Raw genomic sequence first — 23,325 nt, 5'->3', positions numbered from 1 at the left:
TGACCTTTAAAGCACTAAATGGTCTCGCACCACAGTACCTGAGTGAACTTCTGCTCCTCTATGACCCGCCACGCCTACTTAGATCAAAAGGTGCAGGCTATCTGCTGGTACCTTGTATAGTGAAGGCTACATCAGGGGGCAGAGCCTTTTCTTACAAAGCTCCACAGTTATGGAACAGCCTTCCAAGTAATGTTCGGGAATCAGACACAGTCTCAGCATTTAAGTCTAGGCTGAAAACATATCTGTTTAGTCAAGCCTTTTGTTAATGGTGTTTATGAGGTAAAGGTGTAGATCTAGAGGGTCCTCAGACATAGAGTGTTTTGGTAAACTGGGATGTATGGATGCTGTCAGTCCCCACTCGCTTGCTCACTCGAGTTTGTTGACGGTGTAGTGGCTGGCTGCTTTATGTCCTGGGGCTCCCTCATGCCTGTGTTACCTTCTGGCTTTCCCCTTTTAGTTATGCTGTCATAGTTAGTTGCTGGAGTCCCTGCTTGTACTCAGTGCAATATGTATACTGTTCCTACTTATTCAGGTGACATTGGGCATACCTAACAACCTGCGTTTTCTTTCCCTCCCCCCACCCAAATCTGTCCCTCTGAGTTACATGGAGTCAACAGGAAATCTTTTGGTGGAGAGGGTGGAGACCTCGACTGGCTATCGTAGCCTGCAGGGAATCGGCCATCAGACATTCTGTCGCATGTCCCAGACCCGGTGAAATGTAACTGAATTGTCTTGGCCAGCCCTAAGGGTCCCATCTGCATCTCATCATTGCTGAGGAGTGTGCTCCCATCACCCAATCAAGCATCCAGCCAGAGCAGGTCATGATATTTTTTAACCATATTAACATGCCATTGTTGTGTATTATGCCTGATGTCAAGACTCTCGTCTCTGTGAGCCTACCACACAGATTTAATACTTGTGTCATTTTTAGGGCATACCTAACAACCTGTGTTTTCTCCCCCCCCCCATCTGTCCCTCTGAGTTACATGTTGGTTCTGGGATTGAGATGCTGGCCTCTTCTGCCCCTCGGACCTGCTTGATCCATCCTGGTGCCCTGTGTCTGGTCGGACTTTTATCGCATTGCTCCTGTGAAGGACGGCCCCATGAGGACAGTTGAGGATTATACCTGGAGGATGCTCTGGACTCTTACAGTAATGCTTTTATGGCTGAGGACTACAGTTGACTTGCTAACTTTAGGACTGCAGTTGTCATGAACAGTTTTGCACTCAAGTTTCCATCAATGAAGAGTTATAACATCAATGAAACTGTCTTCATGTTAAAACTGTTAATGTTATAGTCATGCTGTCTGTTGTTGCCCAAATGAGGATGGGTTCCCTATTGAGTCTGGTTCCTCTCGAGGTTTCTTCCTCATGTCGTCTGAGGGAGTTTTTCCTTGCCACCGTCGCCACAGGCTTGCTCATTGGGGATAGATTAGGGACAAAATTAGCTCATGTTTTAAGTTGTTCAAATTCTGTAAAGCTGCTTTGCGACAATGTTTATTGTTAAAAGCGCTACACAAATAAACTTGACTTGACATTCCCGCAAACGTGTTGTGAAGATCAGACTTTGATAAATCCCTGTTCTTTAAATAAAACAGGGTGCCCACTCACACCTGATTGTCATCCCATTGATTGAAAACACCTGACTCTAATTTCACCTTCAAATTAACTGCTAATCCTAGAAGTTCACATCCTTTTGCCACTCACAGATATGTAATATTGGGTCATTTTCCTCAATAAATAAATGACCAAGTATAATATTTTTGTCTCATTTGTTTAACTGGGTTCTCTTTATCTACTATCAGGACTTTTGTGAAAATCTGATGATGTTTTAGGCCATATTTATGCAGAAATATAGAAAATTCTAAAGGGTTCACAAACTTTCAAGCACCACTTTATATTTTACATCCCCAAATCTGAAAAATATGAAATGGTATGGAAAATGCAAATAAAAAAAGAAAGCATTGATTTCTAAATTTACTTTGACTTGTATTTCATTGCAGACAGTATGAACCCAAGATATTTCATGCTTTGTCTGGTTACCTTCAATTCATTTGTTCATGTACATCCATTCCTGCATTTCAGACCTGCAACACATTCCAAAAAAACTGGGGCGGGGGCAATTAAATAATGATAGGAGTGAAACAGGTGATGTAAACACGTGATTATAATCATGAATTGGTACAAAATCAGTATCCAGGAAAGGCCTTGTCTGTGAGCAGCAAAGATGGGCCAAGCATCTTCAATCTGTCAACAAAAAATGTGTGAGAAAAATTTTGAAATGTTGAAAACCAATGTTCCTCAAAGAAAGATAGGAAGGAATTTGGATATTTCATCCACTACAATGCATAATATGGTTAAGTGATTCAAGAGATATAGAAAAATTTCAGTGTGTAAAGGGCAAGGGCACAAGCTAAAGCTGAACATCAGTGACCAGACAGTATCATCTTCATCAAGAACCATCATTCATCTTTAGCTAATATAAGCACTTGAGTTCAGGATTACTTTGGCAATCCTTTGTCAAGCACTACAGTATGGAGTTACATCATAAATGCCAATTAAAACTTTACTATGCAAAAAGGAAGCCTTATGTTAACTGTGTCCAGAAGCACTGTTGACTTCTCTGGGCTTGGAAGCATCTGGGATGGACCATTACACAGTGGAAATGTGAACTGTGATCAGATGAATCTGTATTCCAGATCTTTTTTTTTTTGTAAGAAATGGACACCGTGTGCTCCAGACCAAAGACAAAAAGGACCATCCAGACTGTTACCAGAAACAAGTCCAAAAGTCAGGGTCTGTCATGGTATGGGGTTGTGTCAGTGCCCTTGGCAATTGTAACTTACACTTCTGTGATGGCAGCATTAATGCAGAAAAGTACATTGTGTTTATGGACCAACATATGTGGCCTTTAACACAACTTTTACAGGCATATTTCAACAAGACAGTGTAAAACCATATTCTACACACATTACAAAAGACATGGTTGTAGAAGAACAGGGTGCCTGTCCCCTCTGTCTCCAGTAAAGAATGTGTGGTGAATTTTGAAACAAAAAATAAAAAATACAACAATGACTCCATATTGTTGCACATCGTAAGACCTGCTTGCAGGAAGAATGGGACAAAAATAACACCTGAAATGCTTCATCACTTGGTGTCTTCAGTCCCTAAACATCTTTTAAGTGTTGAGAGAAGGAATGGCTATAAATTGGTAAATACTTTACCATCCCAACTTTTTTTTTTTTTAAATGTGTTGCAAGAATCAAAATTGAAATTGTGTTCATTTTGGGAAAAAAAGTCATGATAAAACATCAAATAATCTGCTGTTGTATTGTTATGGTGTGCATTACAGGTCAGAGATTATTTACAAATCATTGTTTTCAGTTTCAATTTCAGCATACTGTCCCAACTTTTTCTGATTCGGGTTTGTATGTTTTACACAGCATCCCAGCTTTTTTGGAATGGGGATTGTACTTCATACATTATGATAGCCATGCAGTTTTTTTTTTATTCTTCCTTTTTTTTGTGTCATACAAATTTTCTCAGCTCATTTTCAAGGCTGAACTGCCTTAGAATAATTTTCGAACAAGCAGTCATCCACCATGTTTTTTCCAAAACAAACTATATTGTGGCATGTGCACATGACTTGCTAGAATAGAATCAACTGTCTTAGGGACTTGGCAAGTTTCAAACCTGACAGCTGCTGGGGCTAAGCAGATTTTGGACACAAAATAAATTTTACATAGGCTCCTAACGTTGGACTTTTGATCATAATACTATTTGGATAGACAACATTTTTCATTTACCAAAACTGGACTTTGCAGTTTTTGGAAACAAGCCTTTCAATTTAAGGACAGATTTTGATTTCATGTATTGTGTTCATAATTTTCAAGATTTTTTTTTTAAATCCTGCATTATGCTGCTAGTTAAGAAATTAAAGGTGTGCTATGTAGGATTCAGGGGGTTCTATTAGCAAAAATGGAATATAGTATTCATAAGTATGTGTTCATTAGTGTATAATTACCTGTAACTATGAATAGTTTTGTTTATGTATGCTTAAATGAGCCCCTTATATTTATATAAGGAGCAGGTCCACTTCCACAGAGGCCACCATGTTGTGCTGCCACGTTTCTACAGTAGCCCAGAATGGACAAACCTCTCAAGAATACCCCCATTCTGATCTTTGATGTGTACATTAACTGAAGCTCTTGACCTATATCTCCTTGATTGCCTGACGCTATAAAATGAGCAGATGAACAGGTGCTCCTATTAAAGTGTACTGTGAGTTAATTTTAATTGAAATTGGTGCAATTTTCATAGATTTCTAGGTCAATCATTAAATATAAGAAAACATGCAGTTATCATTCATGAAGTGTGCTTACCATGTCGCCATGTCAGGCAACCATGTCTCATTTTCAGACCCAGGTTCCTTTGCTGCCAATGGATTCACAAAATAATACATTAATAATTTGTATAATTTATGAAATAATTTATTTTGAAATAGTTTAGTTTCCATTGTAAGTAATATAAGAAATGGGGAAAAGCATAGCAGGGCTATACTGGACTGGGTCAGGCACAAATGTTGTTTTCTAAGTGCTGTAGATTATCTGAAACGTACATAGATTGTTGTTTGTTGTAAAGGACTTTTTCCTGATGGCACTTGGAGAGCTCTTCTGGTAGGAGACTGTATAGTTCATTTGGATCAGAGGTATTCAAACTTTTTCCACCATGAACACCATTTCTCAGGGTTTTTTTTTTATTTTCTCTTTTTTATTAGATGAGATTTTGATTGTTTAAAAAAGTAAAGTAATTTCGAACATTTCTCAATTCACTAAGCTAAATATTTCAGAAGAAAAATTTCTGCATTCACTTATACCAATTACTTGGTTATTATTAGGTGTTTTAAACAAAAAGTCTCAAATATACCTAATTTCCCTGTAGTACACTTTTTTAATTTACAAAAATTAAAAAATCAACTTTGCGAGGCGGGGTTATGGCGTTGTGCTAGGTGGACGCGTGACAGAGCTCTCCCGACCGAAAGTAAAATTATTAACAGTCGGACAATAACAAAGTATCGCTTTCAGCTTTAATACTCAGCTACTCCTGTGTTTAAGCTGATTTGTCAACTAATATGCCGTCAAATAAACCTCCTAAAATTTCGAAGACGACCGCAAAGCTGGACACCCCTTCTAGCCCAGCGCGGCTAGCATCAGGCTCCGAGGCCAGTGGCAATTTAGCTAATTCCAGTCAAATCATCACTGCCATAGAATCGTTGAAGGAAGATTTCGTATCGAGATTTGATGCTCTACTTGGTGCTATTCAAGGAATACAAGGTGAGCTGAAAGAAATATCAGGACGCATGACAGAGGCCGAGGAGAGAATTAGCACCAATGAAGACGTAATCACATCTCTGCAAGCACAGTCTCAAACGATGCAAACAACATTGGAAGAGATGACGCGAAAAGTGGATGACTTAGAAAACCAGGCTCGTCGTTCGAATCTTAGACTGGTTGGCCTCCCTGAAGGGAAAGAAGGGACTAATATGTGTGCTTTTCTTGAAAACATGATCCCTGAAGTGCTTGGTGAGTTTCCTAATACCATACTCATTGAAAGGGCTCATCGAATAGGAAGTGTGCAGAGGCAGTCTGGCAACGTTCGATCCCATGTGCGTCCGAGAGTGATTGTAATGAAGTTTTTAAATAAGGAACGGGTCATGGCAGCTGCAAGAGATGCGGGCCAGATAAAGTACGACGAACAGAGGATTATGTTTTTCCCTGACATCTCTTCTAGCCTGCGCAAACGGAGGCAAGTCTTTGATCCTGTGAAGAAACAGCTGGCTGCCCTCTCATACCCGACACTGCGCTATGGCGTGATTCACCCTGCCACACTGCTAATCACCATAAAGGGAAGACGACACACATTTGACACTGCATCGGAAGCAGAAAAGTTTGTCCCAGGGCTGATGGCGGACACAGAGCAAGCTGACACAGAGCAAGCTGACACAAGTGAAGTGGCTGAACCGAACATTGAATAATCCTTTTTGCTAATTGTGGCCAATTAAGGTAACAACAAATTATGAACGGTGAATAACATGGCAAAGTAAATATCTGTAACTATCCGACTGAATATATTTTAAGAGTTTAAAAGTTTGGTTGTACTTTTGGTGGGGCTCTGTGGAGCTCAACAGGTGTGTTGTTCCTCACTGTATTTTGGGTATGGGTGGACCAGCTAACCTCCATAGCCTGGCTCCATTTTGGAGTCATTGGGAATCTACATTGTGGGAGGGGTATGTGTATTTAATTTGGGGAAATACGCAGGTTCATGTTCATCAGGTTTATAGGCACAGGTTTTTTGTTGTTTGTTTTTTGTTTGTTTTTCTTATTACATCTCCCTTTGGCTCATTAGTCACTTTAGCAATAAGCCCACTACTCTCTCATATATAATATTTCAACATGTCTTCTAAACTGCAATTTACCTCCTGGAATGCAAGAGGTTTAAATAAGCTTGTCAAGTTAAAACAAGTCATGAGTAGGATTAAACATCTTCAGGCTAAGATAGTTTTTCTTCAAGAGACCCACTTGACTCCTGATGATGTAATTAGAGTTAGGAGAAGATGGCCTGGCCATGTCTTTTCTGCTTCATTTAGTTCTCACTCACATGGGGTAATAATTCTGATTCATAAGTCTGTACCTTTTCAACTTATTAATGTGGCTGAAGATAAACTTGGCAGATATATTATTATTCAGTGTGAAATTCTATCAGTAAAACTAAACCTAGTCAACCTATATGGTCCCAATGACGATAACCCTTCATTTTTCAGACCTTGGCGGAATTACCTGGTAGTTATATTATAGGTGGGGATTTCAATTGTGTTCTCCAACCTAAAAAGGACCGATCTACAGGGATTGATGCCTCCCATACTCAGACCAGAAAGGAGTTATTTCACTTTATTAAAGAATTTAATTTGATTGACATATGGAGACAAGACCATCCTGATAAGCTAACTTTTTCTTGCTATTCAAGCACTTGTCAGACATTTTCTAGAATTGATTTTTTTTAGTCTCTGCCAATTTGACACCTATAATTTCAGATAGTTGGTACAACGGTATAGTAATTTCAGATCATGCCTCTGTTTCATTTAATTTGAATACATCCAAAGCTTTTCTTAGGCCTGCTAGATGGCCTCCAGTCATTCTGGCTAAAGGACCCAGACTTTTTACATTGTATTGGGGCACAAATTGATTATTACTTTGAAATGAATACTCATCAAACATCTGCTGCTGTACGATGGGATGCCTTCAAAGCCTTCTTGAGAGGTCAGATGATTAGTTATATTAGTTTTAAACATAAAAGTTGGAAGAAAGAAATGGAACAATTAGAACAAAAGATAAAAAACATTCAAATAGATTATTTAAAAAAAACCTCTCAAGACTTATTTAAAGAATTGAATGAACATAGAGCTAAATATAATGTTCTGTCAATAAACAAGGCAACTAAAAGCCTAATGAAATTGAAACAATCTTACTATGAACAAGGTGAAAACGCCAGTAAGCTTTTAGCCTGGCGTATTAAGCAGTTGGAAACTGAAAGAATGATAAATACAATTACAACTGATGAGGGTTTAGAAACCAGTGACCCACAGGAAATTAATAGAACTTTCAAAAAATTCTATGAAGCGTTATACTACACAGACTGTTCATCTACAACTATTGAAACACAAAAAGAATTCTTAGATTCATTAAGTTTTGCAACTCTGGACGACGACTCTGTAAAATCTCTGGACTTGGAACTAACTGCTGAGGATTTATCCTTGGCCATTTCCAGCATGAAGGGAGGAAAAAGTCCTGGACCTGATGGAATTCCCATTGAAATATATAAAATATTTAAGGATAAATTAATAACTCCCCTATTAGATATGTATAATGAATCTTTGAATAGCGGTTCCCTCCCCCCATCTCTTAACATGGCAGAGATCTCACTCTTATTAAAACCAGGAAAACCACCTGCCCTATGTACATCATATAGACCGATCTCACTTCTTAACAACGATCTTAAAATCCTTTGTAAAGTGTTGGCTAGACGGCTTGAAACACTCTTGCCACAGATGGTACACCCTGATCAGAACGGTTTTGTTCAAGGAAGACAAGGTTTTCATAATATTCAAAGAGTGCTTAATATACTCTTTGAAAAATCTGGTTGTAATGACACTGCCATTTTGTCTTTAGATGCCGAGAAGGCTTTTGATAGAGTGGAGTTGCAGTATCTATTTGAAGTTTTGCAAAGATATGGTATCCAGGGGAAATTTCTTAGTTGGATTAAACTAATCTATGCTGATCCACAGGCCATGGTCTTAACCAATGGACTGACTTCCCAGCCTTTCCATCTGCTACGGGGTACAAGACAAGGCTGCCCTTTATCTCCATTGCTATTTGCCCTGGCTATTGAACCACTGGCTATGGCTATTTGTAAAGATCCTAATTTAGAGGGCATAAAGATCAGAGATGTAGAACATCGTATAGCACTTTACGCAGATGATATTCTTTTATTTTGCTCTAATTTGAAATATACTTTACCCGTTCTTTTAGATCTGATTAGGCTATTTGGTACTTTTGCAGGTTATAAGATTAATGATACTAAATCAGCGATTATGTTTATGAATGAAAATGAGGCACAAAACCCTCCAATACACAGCCCTTTTCTGATTTCTCCAAAAGACTTCACCTATCTGGGCATTAAGATTTCTCCATGTGTTGATAAGATTGTTCCCAACAACTACAATCCCATGGTGGATAAGGTCACTCAGCTTGTGAACAGATGGACAAAATTCCCTATCTCTATGATTGGAAGAGTGAATGTTCTTAAGATGTCAATATTACCTAAGTTTTTATATCTCTTTCAATCAATTCCACTTGCACCACCATCATCCTTTTTTTCTTCACTCCGAAAGCTTTTTTCTAACTTCATATGGAACAATAGGCATCCCAGGCTCAGGCTATCACTTTTGTATCTAACATATGATAGAGGTGGTCTACAGCTCCCAGACCTTGAGTGGTATTACTGGGCAGCTCAAATCAGAGCAGGGATGTTTTATTTTGAAAAAAATAATCCTCCATCCTGGATTTTGGTAGAATCGCATCAAATCAATATCTACCCAAACTTATATTTATATTCTGCCAGTAAAAACATACTAACTAGTAAGACAAAAAATCCTTTCCTCAAAAATACTATTTCAGTCTGGTTTAAAGTTTGTGCACATTTAGCTGAGCTTCCACACACACTATCTCAGTTTTCTCCCATTTATGGCAATAATGCCTTTCAACCTGGTAGATCTGACTCAGGATTTAAATTCTGGGCATCTCAGGGTATAGCTAAGGTTGCTGACCTATACGACGACAGGTCTGTTTTTATGTCATTTGAAGAACTTAAGTCTAAGTACACAATCCCTTCTAAACATTTCTTTAAATATTTGCAATTGAGAAGCTTTATCCTGAGCAGCCAAGGTTACAGCTTACAACTGCCCCCTCTTTCTACTTTAGAAAAATTCATTCTCAATTTCTTACACTCCAGAGGACAGGTCTCTATATTGTATAACCTCCTGGTAAGTAAATCCTCAGAATCATCACATAACATCCTTCAAGCTTGGAAGACAGACTTGCAGGAGAATATCACAGAGGAAGAGTGGTCTGAAGCATATATTTTAGCCCAGTCACAAACCATAAATACAAACTCTAAATTACTTCAATACAAATGGTTGAATAGACTATACATTACTCCAGCCAAGCTACACCGATTTAATCCCAACATTCCAGACACTTGTTTTAAATGTAAACATGATAAAGGGTCTTTATTTCACTGTATGTGGGAGTGTCCACAAACCTTGTCATTTTGGAAGAAAGTGATAGAGGTTGTTAGTCAGATAATTGAGGAAGAGGTGCCCCTTAAACCAAAACTATGCCTACTGCGCATCTATCCAGAAGACTTCACCCCCTCTAATAATGTACAACACTTGATGAATATTTGTTTTTTGGAGGCTAAACGCTGTCTGGCCAAGGCATGGAAAACAGAAGTGTCCTGTGTTTTAGCGCATTGGTTGAAAGGAATGTGCTTTTATTTTGCTTTGGAGAGAATAAGTTATACTACAAAAGGCAAGCTGGACAAGTTTTGGAGGATCTGGGACATATTTTGTGACTTTCTTGAAAATAATAATATTGAAGTAGAGGGCTGGGAAACTGTTGGAATTTGAAATGAGCCCCCCCCCCCCTTTTTTTTTTAATTATGTATGTATTGTGTGTGTGTGTGTGTGTGTGTGTGTGTGTGTGTGTGTGTGTATATATGTGTATATGTAGGTATGTATGTGTATATATGTGTATGTGTATATATATATATATATATATATATATATATGTGTGTGTGTGTGTGTATGTATATGTATGTATGTATTTTTTTATGTATGTATTTCTCCCCTTCTCAAAGAGCCCATAACCTTTATAGCACTTCATTGATTGTTTTTGTCTCTGTGTATTGTATTGAGGCTTAGACATATGTGTCTTGGAACATACATGTGGGTTGTTTTTGGACTACATAATGTGGTCTTACTGTCTTCAACTTTCTAGATAATTTCAGTTTGTGCCTTGGGATTGGGGTTGTTGTGTGTTTGTATAAAAGAACAAAATTTTAATAAAGAAATATTTAAAAAAAATCAACTTTGCATACTTCAAAAAGATTTTGCTTTGATTTTGCATAAGCGTGGCATGGCCACAAAGCAGCTGTACCATGCGCCATAAATGTTTGAGCAGCAATTAGCACCATGTAAATTCCATAACATGATTTATCTTTATTTACCGTAACTTTGTGGACTGGTGCCAACGGAACTCTCTCCAGATCAATACAAGTAAAACCAAGGAACTGGTGGTGGATTTCCGCAGGATGAGGTTCTCTTCACCTACCCCAGTGAACATTCAGAGAAAGGATATTGAGATCATTAGGAGCTATAAGTACCTGGGTGTTCATCTGAACAATATACTGGACTGGACTGATCACACACGCCCTGTACAAGAAAGGCCAGAGCAGACTCCACCTGCTGAAGAGGCTCAGGGCCTTTGGAGTTCAGGGTCCACTTCTGAACTCTTTTTATGACTCTGTGGTGGCATCAGCCATATTCTATAGAGTTGTCTGTTGGGGAAGTAGTATCACAACAGCAGAGAGGAAAAACTTAACAAGCTGATTAGGAAGGCAGGATCTGTCCTGGGCTGTGCACTGGACTTAATGGACATAGTGGGGAGAGGAGGATGTTGGCCAAGTTGTCATCCTTAATGGTGAACATCTCCCATCCACTGCAGGAGACAGTAGCAGCACTGGGCAGCTCCTTCAGTGACCGGCTCCTCCATCTGCGGTGTGTTAAGGAGAGATATAGCAGCTCCTTCCTCCCTACTGCTGTGAGACTGTAAAACAGGCACCTCACCAAGCACAGCACCAGACATTCCTCACAATAATGAACAATACTGTCCAGATCGCTTCTACATCCATAGAAACCCCTCTAAACGTATACTGTGTGCACTGACTATCAGCATCAGTACTTTACAGTGAACTGCTAGCTACACATGGTTAAAATGGCTCTTGTGCAATACTACCTGGGTAATACTGGTAATAATACCTGTGCAATACTTACACATGCAATTCCACCTTTGTAATACACTTATGTTAACTGTATATCTGCAAACCTGTTAATTTATGCAAATTTGTTAAGTTTTTATCTCTAAATTTGTAGTGTATTTCTATATATATATATATATATATATATATATATATATATATATATATATATACACACTTTTTTGTATACTTAGTCTTTTATTATCCCACAAGGGGAAATTTACATTGTTACAGCAGCAAAATATATACAGTGGTGCTTGAAAGTTTGTGAACCTTTGAGAATTTTCTATATTTCTGCATAAATATGGCCTAAAACTTCATCAGATTTTCACACAAGTCCTAAAAGTAGATAAAGAGAACCCAGTTAAACAAATGAGACAAAAATATTACACTTGGTTATTTATTTATTGAGGAAAATGATCCAATATTACATATCTGTGAGTGGCAAAAGTATGTGAACCTTTGCTTTCAGTATCTGGTGTGACCCCCTTGTGCAGCAATAACTGCAACTAAACATTTCTGGTAACTGTTGATCAGTCCTGCACACCGGCTTGGAGGAATTTTAGCCCATTTCTCTCTACAGAACAGCTTCAACTCTGGGATGTTGGTGGGTTTCTTCACATGAACTTCTCGCTTCAGCTCCTTCCACAACATTTTGATTGGATTAAGGTCAGGACATTGACTTGGCCATTCCAAAACATTAACTTTATTCTTCTTTAACCATTCTTTGGTAGAACGACTTGTGTGCTTAGGGTCGTTGTCTTGCTGCATGACCCACCTTCTCTTGAGATTCAGTTCATGGACAGATGTCCTGACATTTTCCTTTAGAATTCGCTGGTATAATTCAGAATTCATTGTTCCATCAATGATGGCAAGCCGTCCTGGCCCAGATGCAGCAAAACAGGCCCAAACCATGATACTACCACCACCATGTTTCACAGATGAGATAAGGCTCTTATGCTGGAATGCAGTGTTTTTCTTTCTCCAAACATAATGCTTCTCATTTAAACCAAAAAGTTCTATTTTGGTCTCATCCATACACAAAACATTTTTCCAATAGCCTGGCTTGTCCACGTGATCTTTAGCAAACTGCAGATGAGCAGCAATGTTCTTTTTGGAGAGCAGTGGCTTTCTCCTTGCAGTGCTGCCATGCACACCATTGTTGTTCAGTGTTCTCCTGATGGTGGACTCTTGAACATTAACATTAGCCAATGTGAGAGAAGCCTTCAGTTGCTTAGAAGTTACCCTGGGGTCCTTTGTGACCTCGCCGACTATTACACGCCTTGCTCTTGGAGTGATCTTTGTTGGTTGACCACTCCTGGGGAGGGTAACAATGGTCTTGAATTTCCTCCATTTGTACACAATCTGTCTGATTGTGGATTGGTGGAGTCCAAACTCTTTAGAGATGGTTTTGTAACCTTTTCCAGCCTGATGAGAATCAACAACGCTTTTTCTGAGGTCCTCAGAAATCTCCTTTGTTCGTGCCATGATACACTTCCACAAACATGTGTTGTGAAGATCAGACTTTGATAGATCCCTGTTCTTTAAATAAAACAGGGTGCCCACTCACACCTGATTGTCATCCCATTGATTGAAAACACCTGACTCTAATTTCACCTTCAAATTAACTGCTAATCCTAGAGTTTCACATACTTTTGCCACTCAAAGATATGTAATATCAGATCATTTTTCTCAATAAATAAATGACCAAGTATAATATTTTTGTCTCATTTGTTTAACTGGGTTCTCTTCATCTACTTTTAGGACTTGTGTGAAAATCTGATGATGTTTTAGATCATATTTATGCAGAAATGTAGAAAATTCTAAAGGGTTCACAAACTTTCAAGCACCACTGTAAAGAGAAAAAGATAAGGCAGTGAAGGAGTAGTGCAAAAGTACTATCTTATCTTATCTTATCTTATCTTATCCCATAAAAATCCCTTTTAAAAATATGCTAATAAGGTATCACTTTTCCAGCTGACATAACTGCACTTTGAATTATTCTCATCAATCAAAAAAGGCTTCTGTTTGCCTATTGTTAGTGACATTACCTCACTGCTTCTGAACATTACTGGAAATGTGGGCAATAATGCGGATATGTTTGTTTGGTTTACTGTTCTTTTTGAAATACAAAATGCCTCCTTTGTTTTAAAACTTAATTTGACTTTGCTTGTAGGCATAAATGAAACTGCATTGGATGAAATAAATGCTACATGCTCTATCTCACTGATCTATATTTAACTTGCTCGATAGCTGATTGTTGCATAAGACCATGTATGTTAATGAAGCCATATGTCCACTATTTTGGGGCTCTCTAACAACCAACATTGACAAGTGTAAACAAAGCCGGCACTGTACATCCATCTATTATCTGTAGCTGCTTTATCCTGTTCTACAGGGTCGCAGGCAAGCTGGAGCCTATCCCAGCTGACTGTGGGTGAGAGGCAGGGTACACCCTGGACAAGTCGCCAGGTCATCGCAAGGCTGACACAGAGACAAACAACCATTCACACTCACATTCACACCTACGGTCAATTTAGAGCCACCAATTAGCCTAACCCGCATGTCTTTGGACTGTGGGGTAAACCAGAGCACCCGGAGGAAACCCACGCAGACACGGGGAGTGTTGTGTATTGGCCGGTTAAGTTTGTCCCACTGTTCATCCCGTCCACTCTCCACTCCTTTATATACTACTGTTTACATTGTGTATGCAGATTCCCGGGTTGTACAATACAGAGAGTGTACCCGACTTCATGCCCCCTGTGTCGTTAATCTATAATTAAGTGTAGCTCCGTAAAGGAGCCAGGATATAACAGGGAGAACATGCAAACTCTACACAGAAAGGCCCTTGCTGGCCACTGGGCTTGAACTCAGGACCTTCTTGCTGTGAGGTGACAGTGCTAACCACTACACCACCGTGCTGCCTGGCACTGTACATGTTAACATTAATAATTTCGCCATTTTCTGATTTTTGTGAAATCTTGTTGGGTTTGTATAAACAATAAAACAGAGATGACAGATGGCAATAATAATGGTGGGTTACATTAGTACAGAAAATGCTTGAAATTGCATTCACCAAGACTCGCCTATGCAGTTTGCATCGCCATATACTGTAGACTTTACAGCCAGGCACTATATTTTCTTTTATAATATTTAACTAAACATTATTAGCCTAAAACAATTGCCTTTAAAAGTTAAGTCTGAACACTAGTCAAGTCAAGTTTATTTGTATAGTGCTTTTAACAATAAACATTATCACAAAGCAGCTTTAGAGAATTTGAATGACTTAAAATATGAGCTTATCCCTAATCTCTCCCCAATGAGCAAGCCTGTGGCAATGGTGGCAAGGAAAAACTCCCTCAGACGACATGAGGAAGAAACTTGAGAGGAACCAGATTCAAAAGGGAACCCATCCTCATTTGGGCAACAACAGACAACATGACTATAACATTAACAGTCCTAACATAAAATCAGCTTCGTTGATGCTATAAACCCCCCACCGATGGAAACCCAAGTGCAAAACCGTTCACGACAACCGCAGTCCCAAAGTACGCAAGTCAACTGCAACCCTAAAGTCAGCAAGTCAACTGCAGTCCTAAAGTCAGCAAGTCAGCTGCAGTCCTAAGGTCACTACAGAGGTGGAGACCACTATCCAAGCCCCCCATGACTAATACATGTTATACAACATTATGTAGTTTACTGCAATATTTTTATATTTGTTCTTTATGTATTTTATTATGATTTTATTTTAAAAGAAATATCAAGTTGCTTATAGGGAGCTTGACGGACGAAGTGAGGCAAGAGTCACCATGGAACATGATGTTTGCGGATGATATTGTGATATGTGGTGAAAGTAGAAAGGAAGTTGAGTTGGGTTTGGAGAGATGGAGGTATGCATTGGAACGAAGAGGAATGAAGGTGAACAGTAGCAAAACAGAATACATGTGCATCAATGAGAATGGGGATGAGAGTGTAGTGAAGATGCAAGGAGGAGATGTAAAGAAAGTTGGTGAATTCAAGTACCTGGGGTCAACTGTGCAGGAAAATGGGGGCTGCGATAGTGAGGTGAGAAAGAGAGTGCAGGCAGGGTGGAGCAGTTGGAGAAGGATTTCGGGAGTCATTTGTGATAGGAAAGTCCCAGCAAAAGTGAAAGGTAAGATGTATACAGTAAGACAGTAGTGAGACCAGCTGTGATGTATGGATTGGAGACCGTACCCTTAACGAAGAGACAGGAGGCAAAGTTGGAGGTGGCGGAGCTGAGGATGTTAAGGTTTGCGATGGGAGGTTGGACAGGATAAGGAACGAGCACATCAGAGGGACAGCACATGTGGAGAGCTTGGGAATTAAGCTAAGAGAGATGAGACTGAGATGGTATGGGTGTTAGGGTATTGCTGGGATTCGAACCTGGTTCGTTGGTGTGATGATCCAGCAAACCCCCACTAGGCCACCAGGGGAATGACTCAAATGCAGAGGCGTGAGGCGGAAGTAGAAAAAGTAACAAAAGGTTTATTTATACTATGTACACTATATACAATCCAAGGCAAAACAAAAAAAACAAAAACAAAGAGTATAATTCAAAAAAAAAAGGCAAAAATGTAAAAGCTCAGAAGATCCACAAAACACAGTACAAAGGAAACTGGAGATAAACATAACAGCACAAAGACTCCGTGACAAGAGGACTGAACTCAGGGGTATAAATACACAAACTAATTAAGGACACAGGTGAAGATAATTAGGACTAACAGGCAATTAACAAAAAACACAAAACACAGGAACAGTGGCGGCCTCTAGAGGCCAAAATAAACAAGACACGAAAAGGAAATAACAGCGGCCTCTAGAGGCCAAAACAGTCCAAGTCCTAACAGGACCCCCCCCCCCTCTAGGAGCGTCTCCTGACGTTCCCAGGGCGATCCGGATGGGCCGAATGGAAGTCCCGACACAGTTCTTTATCTAGGACATCCCGAGCAGGAGCCCAGCAGCGCTCCTCAGGACCATAGCCCTCCCAGTCCACCAGATATTGCAACCCGCCGCGGACCCGGCGGGAGTCAAGCAGGCGATGCACAGTGAACACAGTCTGCCCCTGGAAGATGCGGGGGGGTGGGGGGTTCCTAGGGGCAGGGGCATACATAGACGTCAGTACAGGCCGCAACAGGGAAACATGGAAAGTGGGGTTGATCCTCAGAGTCCGGGGCAACTGGAGCCGGTAGGAGACAGGGTTCACCCTGCGCACCACCTTGAAGGGGCCAATGTAGCGAGGAGCAAGCTTGCGGTTCTCCACCCGCAGCGGAAGGTCCTTAGTGGACAGCCAAACCCGCTGCCCAGGGCGGAAAGTGTGTGCAGGTCTTCTGTGGCGGTTGGCCTGAGTCTGGTTGGTTCTGGAGGTCTGTATGAGGGTCTTCCTGACCTTGCTCCAGGTCTTGCGACACCGTCTCACATATTGGTTGACCGAGGGCACCCCCGCGTCCTCCTCCTGGTCCGGGAACAGAGGTGGCTGGAACCCGAATTGGCACTGGAATGGCGACAGCTTGGTGGCCGATGACTGCAGGGTGTTGTGGCATGCCATGGCAGCCAGGTGCTCCACGATGTCGGGTTATCCATAGCCAGGCCTCGCAGGGTGGTTTCCAGGTCCTGGTTAAGCCTCTCCGTCTGACCATTGGACTGTGGGTGAAACCCAGAGGAGAGGCTGGCAGTGGCTCCGATGACCTTGCAGAACCCGTGTCACACTCGGGAGGAGAACTGGGGCCCTCGGTCTGAGACGATGTCCTGTGGAAGACCAAAGACTCGGAAGACATGATTAAATACAAGTTTCGCTGTTTCAAGAGCAGAGGGGAGTTTGCACAGAGGTATGAAGCGGCAGGCCTTGGAGAATCTGTCAACAATGACCAAAATGACCATGTTACCTTGTGACTCAGGGAGACCCGTGATGAAGTCGACAGCCACGTGGGACCAGGGACGCCGGGGAATGGTCAGAGGATGCAGGAGACCCTGGGGACGCTGTCGTGGGTTCTTGGTTCTGGTGCAAACCTCACAGGACAGGACAAATGACCTTACTTCCTGCTCCATGTTAGGCCACCAGAAGCGTCTTTTCAGGAAGTCCAGGGTCCTCCGAGCTCCCGGGTGGGCGGTGAGAGGGGAAGAGTGACCCCACTGGAGAACCTTGGCCCGGGCTTGATGTGGGACGTACAAGAGGCCCGGTGGCCCCGTCCCAGGGCCGGGGTCCTGGCGTTGGGCTCGTCGAACAGCCTCCTCAATACCCCAGCGGACAGGGGCCACAATCCGGGACACCGGGATAATAGGCCCGACTTCATTCTCCCTGTTAGTGGCAGAGAACAGCCTGGACAGTGCGTCAGGTTTGGTGTTCTTGGAGCCGGGACGGTACGAGAGGGTGAAGTCAAACCGACTGAAAAACAGGGCCCACCTAGCCTGTCGAGGGTTCAGTCTCTTGGCTTGCTGGAGGTACTCCAGGTTCTTGTGGTCAGTCCAAACCAGGAATGGATGTTGCGCTCCCTCCAGCCAGTGCCTCCACTCCTCAAGGGCCAGTTTGACCGCTAACAGTTCTCGATCCCCCACATCGTACCGGGACTCCGCAGGACTCAGGCGGTGGGAGAAGTAAGCGCAGGGGTGCAGCTTTCCTTCCGAACGTTGAGAGAGTACCGCGCCGACACCACTGTCCGAGGCGTCCACCTCCACGATGAATGGTTGGGAGGTGTCCGGGAGGACCAGAATGGGTGCCGTGCAGAAGCGGGCCTTGAGGTCTTTGAACGCCTTTTCTGCCTGAGGAGACCAGCCATAAGATCCACCAGTCCCTTTGGTGAGGTCTGACATGGGTGCTGCCACAGAACTGAAGTTCCTGATGAACTTGCGGTAGAAGTTAGCGAATCCTAAGAACCGCTGAACCTCCTTAACGGACTTGGGAGTAGGCCAGTCCCGGACGGCCAGGGTCTTGGCAGGGTCCATTTGGAGTTGGCCTGTCCGTACAATAAATCCCAGAAAGGAGACCTCGGGAACATGAAATTCGCATTTCTGGGCCTTGGCGAACAGATTGTTCTGTAGCAGCCTCTGGAGAACCTGGCGGACATGGTGGCGGTGCTCCTGCACGGTCTTGGAAAAGATAAGGATGTCATCGAGGTAGACAAAGACGTACAGGTTAATCATGTCCCTTAAGACGTCGTTGATTAGGGCCTGAAAAACAGCTGGTGCGTTGGTGAGTCCGAAGGGCATCACCTGGTATTCGTAGTGCCCAGACGGGGTGTTAAAGGCAGTCTTCTACTCGTCTCCCTGTCGGATACGGATGAGGTGGTATGCGTTCCGTAGGTCCAACTTGGTGAAGACGGTGGCGCCTTGGAGCAGGTCGAAAGCAGTGGACATCAGCGGAAGGGGATATCGGTTGCGCACAGTGATCTTGTTCAGGCCCCTGTAGTCAATACATGGTCGAAGCCCCCCATCCTTCTTGCCGACAAAGAAGAAGCCGGCACCAGCAGGTGAGGTGGAGGGTCGAATGAACCCAGAGACCAGGGCGTCTTTGAGGTATTCCTCCATAGCCTTGCGTTCTGGCTGAGAGAGGGAAAACAGTCTGCCACGAGGAGGGGTAGTCCCAGGGAGCAAATCGATGGCACAGTCGTAGGCCCGGTGCGGAGGAAGAACGGCGGCCCTGCTCTTGCTGAATACCTCCTTGAGATCCCAGTACTCTGTGGGAACTTGAGATAACTCGGTGAGATCAGGGGGCTCGGCAGGAGACACAGGAGAGCTAGAGAGCAGACAAGAGGCATGGCATGCAGGGCCCCATTCCACAACCTGGCTTGTTACCCAGTCTATGCGAGGGTTGTGGCGAGTAAGCCAAGGAAGGCCTAGAATAACTGGGAACTCAGGTGAAGGAATCAGGTGCAGGGATATTTCTTCCTTGTGACCTTGAGACTGGAGGAAGACTGGAGAAGTAACTTGAGTGACTCTTCCATCACCTAACGCTTGGCCATCGAGGGCAGACACAGACAGAGGGACTTCAAGAGGTGCAGTAGGTATATTGATGCTTTGGGCGAAGTGAATATCCATAAAGTTCCCAGCCGCCCCTGAGTCTATCAAAGCTTGACAAGAGTGGACAGACTCACCCCAGGAGATGGAGACCGGGATGTAGATTCCTTGGCCAGGGAGTCCGGGAGAGAGGGTAGGCCCCGTCACAACCCTCCCTCGGCTGGACGGGGCGGTCCTTTTCCCAAGAGTTCGGGACATGATGCTCGGAAGTGACCAGGCTTGCCACAGTAGATGCAGCACTTGTCCCTCCTTCTGCGCTCCCTCTCAGATGCGGAGAGGCGAGTACGACCCACTTGCATGGGTTCTGGACAGTCACTGAAGGAGGTAGACGGTCTCCAGGTAGAGGTAGGGAGGCTGGGGGGGCTCAAGGCTTGGTGGCGTTCTCTCATCCTGTTGTCCAGACGAATAGCATGTGAGATGAGGGTTTCGAGGTCACTTGGGCATCCAATAGAGGCCAGACCGTCCTTGATGGGGTCAGACAGACCATGGTGGAAGGCTGACACCAGGGCAGTCTCGTTCCATCCACTTACTGCTGCGAGTGTTCGGAACGAGATGGCGTAATCTGCGACGCTTCCTCCTTGCCGGATGGACATGAGCTTTCGGGCTGCGTCGGTACTGATGTCTGCCTGATCGAAGACCCGAAGCATCTCTTCAGAAAACAGCTGGAAATCAAAGCACTCAGGTCCCTGTCTTTGCCAGATAGCAGTAGCCCAGGCTCGCGCCTTACCAGCTAATAAGGTGATCACAAAGGCAATCTTGCGGCGATCCGTAGTGTAGGTGGTAGGCTGAAGCTCAAAGGTGAGTTGACACTGGGTAAGGAACTCTCGGCACTCACTGTGCTTGCCGTCATACCTCTGTGGTGCAGGAAGGCTGGGTTCACGAGGTGAAGAAGGCAGCATGGCAGGAGGCACTGGAGCAGGAGTGGGAGCTGGATCAGGAGCAGGAGATGCAGGCAGAGATGTCAGCTGTGCCAGGGTTTTCCCAATTTACTGAAGCAGTTCCTCGTGGCGAGCAAGGGCCTCACGTTGGCTGGTGAGCGTACGTCCATGAGCATCCATGGTCGCTCCGAAGCGTGTCAAAGCTGTCATAATTCCCTGAAGGTTGGCCGGGTAGACAGTTGAAGCAGCCTCTGCTGAGTCGGTCATGACGGAGTCTTTCTGTTAGGGTATTGCTGGGATTCGAACCTGGTTCGTTGGTGTGATGATCCAGCAAACCCCCACTAGGCCACCAGGGGAATGACTCAAATGCAGAGGCGTGAGGCGGAAGTAGAAAAAGTAACAAAAGGTTTATTTATACTATGTACACTATATACAATCCAAGGCAAAACAAAAAAAACAAAAACAAAGAGTATAATTCAAAAAAAAAAGGCAAAAATGTAAAAGCTCAGAAGATCCACAAAACACAGTACAAAGGAAACTGGAGATAAACATAACAGCACAAAGACTCCGTGACAAGAGGACTGAACTCAGGGGTATAAATACACAAACTAATTAAGGACACAGGTGAAGATAATTAGGACTAACAGGCAATTAACAAAAAACACAAAACACAGGAACAGTGGCGGCCTCTAGAGGCCAAAATAAACAAGACACGAAAAGGAAATAACAGCGGCCTCTAGAGGCCAAAACAGTCCAAGTCCTAACAATGGGCACATCCTGAGAAGAGATGCAGAGCATGTTGGAAGGAGAATGTTGAGGATGGAGCTGCCAGGCACATGAAAATGAGGAAGGCCAAAGAGGAGATACATGGATGTGGTGAGAGAGGACATGAAAGTGGCAGGTGTGGTAGAGAAGGATGCATAAGACAGGGAGCAATGGAGACAAAAGATCTGCTGTGGCGACCCCTAATCGGGAGCAGCCAAAAGAAGAAGTAGTCACAGTGATTAGTGAGATTCACACTCACATGAATCAGGATACATACATTTTGCATGCATGCAAGTTTTTCACGAATGTCACATTTTTCTGTGAGTTATAAAAACCCCAATTCCAAAAAAGTTGGGACAAAGTACGAATTGTAAATAAAAACAGAATGCAATGATGTGGAAGTTTCAAAATACCATATTTTATTCAGAATAGAACATGGATGACATATCAAATGTTTAAACTGAGAAAATGTATCATTTAAAGAGAAAAAATAGGTGATTTTAAATTTCATGACAATAACACATCTCAAAAAAGTTGGGACAAGGCCATGTTTACCACTGTGAGACATCCCCTTTTCTCTTTACAACAGTCTGTAAACGTCTGGAGACTGAGGAGACAAGTTGCTCAAGTTTAGGGATAGGAATGTTAACCCATTCTTGTCTAATGTAGGATTCTAGTTACTCAACTGTCTTAGGTCTTTTTTGTCGTATCTTCCGTTTTATGATGCGCCAAATGTTTTCTATGGGTGAAAGATCTGGACTGCAGGCTGGCCAGTTCAGTACCCGGACCCTTCTTCTACGCAGCCATGATGCTGTAATTGATGCAGTATGTGGTTTGGCATTGTCATGTTGGAAAATGCAAGGTCTTCCCTGAAAGAGACGTCGTCTGGATGGGAGCATATGTTGCTCTAGAACCTGGATATACCTTTCAGCATTGATGGTGTCTTTCTAGATGTGTAAGCTGCCCATGCCACACGCCACTAATGCAACCCCATACCATCAGAGATGCAGGCTTCTGAACTGAGCGCTGATAACAACTTGGGTCGTCCTTCTCCTCTTTAGTCCGAATGACACGGCGTCCCTGATTTCCATAAAGAACTTCAAATTTTGATTCATCTGACCACAGAACAGTTTCCCACTTTGCCACAGTCCATTTTAAATGAGCCTTGGCCCAGAGAAGACGTCTGTGCTTCTGGATCATGTTTAGATACGGCTTCTTCTTTGAACTATAGAGTTTTAGCTGGCAACGGCAGATGGCACGGTGAATTGTGTTCACAGATAATGTTCTCTGGAAATATTCCTGAGCCCATTTTGTGATTTCCAATACAGAAGCATGCCTGTATGTGATGCAGTGCCGTCTAAGGGCCCGAAGATCCCGGGCACAGAGTATGGTTTTCTGGCCTTGACCCTTACGCACAGAGATTCTTCCAGGTTCTCTGAATCTTTTGATGATATTATGCACTGTAGATGATATGTTCAAACTCTTTGCAATTTTACACTGTCGAACTCCTTTCTGATATTGCTCCACTATTTGTCGGCGCAGAATTAGGGGGATTGGTGATCCTCTTCCCATCTTTACTTCTGAGAGCCGCTGCCACTCCAAGATGCTCTTTTTATACCCAGTCATGTTAATGACCTATTGCCAATTGACCTAATGAGTTGCAGTTTGGTCCTCCAGCTGTTCCTTTTTTGTACCTTTAACTTTTCCAGCCTCTTATTGCCCCTGTCCCAACTTTTTTGAGATGTGTTGCTGTCATGAACTTTCAAATGAGCCAATATTTGGCATGAAATTTCAAAATGTCTCACTTTCGACATTTGATATGTTGTCTACGTTCTATTGTGTACACAATATCAGTTTTTGAGATTTGTAAATTATTGCATTCCGTTTTTATTTACAATTTGTGCTTTGTCCCAACTTTTTTGGAATTGGGGTTGTAGATAAAGAGAACCCAGTTAAACAAATGAGACAAAAATATTATATTTGGTAATTTATTCATTGAGGAA

The sequence above is a fragment of the Neoarius graeffei genome, chromosome 2 (genome assembly GCF_027579695.1).
Source record: "Neoarius graeffei isolate fNeoGra1 chromosome 2, fNeoGra1.pri, whole genome shotgun sequence".
NCBI classification, from domain to species: Eukaryota; Metazoa; Chordata; class Actinopteri; order Siluriformes; family Ariidae; genus Neoarius; species Neoarius graeffei.
Note: the sequence above shows the minus strand (reverse complement) of the source record.